The 2,500-nt window shown below is 44.0% G+C and overlaps 1 pseudogene; it reads left to right on the forward strand.

Moving 5' to 3' along the window:
• LOC143350948 (large subunit ribosomal RNA) overlaps nucleotides 1-2,500 on the forward strand; it is a 10,515-nt pseudogene that overhangs the window by 4,888 nt on the left and 3,127 nt on the right.

The raw sequence follows: 2,500 nt of genomic DNA on the forward strand, positions 1-2,500 counted from the left end.
CGTGAAGAACCAGAGAAGTGAACTGGAAAACTATCTTCTGAACGAAACAGAGATAGGCAAAAAAGAAATCGGTACCATTATGGCAAAGTGGGGGGTTATGGAGAATATTCTCTATAACCTCATTATAGAAAATGAAAAGCTCAAAGCCACGAGCGAGCAGAGGGGCCCAGCGCTCTCCTACTCGCAAGTGGCAAGCTTGAACAGGGGGCCGACCTGCCCCCCTCACACTAAAGTAGGACCTACTCCGGCTACCAAACCGGTGGGTCCGAAGAAGGCTGGCGAGGTCATCCTCGTCAGGCCCACAAAAGAAAGTGATAAAAGGAGCAATGATGAGATTAAGCGTAGCTTAACGGACGAGCTCAAGGGCATCCGCTCTAAGCTCCACGTGAAAAATATTCGCCAGATGAGAAGTAAAGGCATTATCATCGAGGTTGAAAGCCAAAAAGATGTGGAGATGATTAAGAGTGCCCCGCTTCAAAAAGCGGGCCTCAAAATCGATGATCCAAAAAAGAAATGCCCGTGCATCATAATCTATGATGTGGAAAAAGAGCACACTTCAGAGGAGCTCAAATCTGAATTGGTGCAGAAGAACTTCCACGATCTGAGCGATGCGGAAGCGAAGTCGCTTGAAAGAAGTATTTCTTTCAGGCACTCCTTCAGAGCAAAAGACAGTGGAAAAGTAAATTGGATAGTGGAAACCCCCGGTCCAATTTACAATGAAGTGACAAGTAAAGGAAAGGTATTCATGATGTGGTCATCGTACCGCGTCAGGGAATACCTGAACATCATGAGGTGCTTTAAGTGTCACGGGTTCGGACACATTGCAAAAAATTGCAGTGTGCCGGACCAACTATGTGAAAAATGTGGTTCCAAGGACCACCTTCGAGAAAAATGCACAGTCAAAGATGCGCCAAAATGCATCAACTGTGCAAGGGCGAAAAAGAGTGATACAAAACACTCAGTGAAAGATAAGAACTGTCCCGTATTTGTACGGTACGCGGACATGTTGAAGTCGAAGATCAACTGGACATGATTATCGCCCAAATCAATGCTCAGAGGTCGGCTGCAGCAGCAGCAAATATACTAAGTCGAATCCAAAAGGATAGTATAGACATTATATGCATACAAGAACCTTACACCTATGGCAACAAGGTTAGAGGGTATTCTACTAGTGTCACGACAATACAACCTGACACTGAATCTCCTTGGGTAGCGACAGTAATCGCAAATAACAACATCCAGGCGTTTCAACTAAATGCAGATAAAGACCGACACATTATGACAGTACACATACAATACGGGCAAGTTAACTTCTTTTTAGTAAACGTGTACTGTCAACATTCATTGGAGATTGATCCAATCTTAACGAGACTGCAAAAAACACTGGATAATCTTAAAAATGAAAAGGTACTGATAACAATGGACTCTAATGCACACTCAACACTCTGGTATTCAAATCAGACAGACAGCAGGGGAAGACAAATGGAGGATTTTATCCTCCAGAATAATCTGAACCTGCTCAACAAGCCAAACCAGACTCCTACTTTTCTAACCAATAGAGGCGAATCGAATATTGACTTAACACTGGTATCGAGGAGCCTAGCAAATAGCATATCAGACTGGAAAGTGTGGCCTGACTGTAATGTCAGTGACCACAGCTTAATATCCATGAAATTAAGAGACATAAGTAGAGCTAATAACCAACTCTCCCTCCGCAGCGGATATAACATCCGCAGGGCGGACTGGGAGAGATTCAGCACAGAAGCAAACACTCGCGTCACTGACGCCTTTCTTCAAAGACTGGACACAGTGACTGCGGACATAGCAGCACAGAAGGTCGCCAGAGTGTTGAGAGACATAAGTGACATTGCAATACCAAAAATCAGAAATCGTCCTGCGCGAGTCCCTTGGTGGACCCAAGAACTGACCAACCTTAGGAGATCAGCGACCAGAGCCAGAAGGCAGCTCGCCAGAGCTAGACGGCTTAATAACGTACACGATGTAGAAACCCTAAGAGCTCGCTACAGGAGAGCGAGAAATCTTTATACCAAAAGGATTAAAGAACAAAAAACACTGGCCTGGCAAAATTTTGTCTATACGGAAGGCAATAGAGATCCTTGGAGCTTAGTATATAAAATTATCCGGGAAAAAGTAAATAGCGAAGAAACTTTTTCATCCCTTAAACTTCCAGATGGCAACTACACAATGACATGGAAGGCAACCATGCAAGCCATATTAAATAAAGTGGTGCCGCAAGGGCAAAATCATACCGATGAGCGTGCACACTTGGTACTGAAGGAGGAAATCTCCTCATACAGTAACCAAAATTTAGAAAGAGCAATTACTGGGAAGGAAGTAAGGGATGCGGCTAAAAAATGTAAAAACAAAAAAGCCCCTGGACTTGATGAAATCAAACCCGAGATCATCAAGAAAATGATCGACCTCAAAGAGCACGTCCTAGTACAGATCTTCAACAAGTGCCTCAGAGACTCGGTCTTTC

The sequence above is a fragment of the Colletes latitarsis genome, unplaced genomic scaffold (genome assembly GCF_051014445.1).
Source record: "Colletes latitarsis isolate SP2378_abdomen unplaced genomic scaffold, iyColLati1 scaffold0047, whole genome shotgun sequence".
Classification (NCBI taxonomy): Eukaryota; Metazoa; Arthropoda; class Insecta; order Hymenoptera; family Colletidae; genus Colletes; species Colletes latitarsis.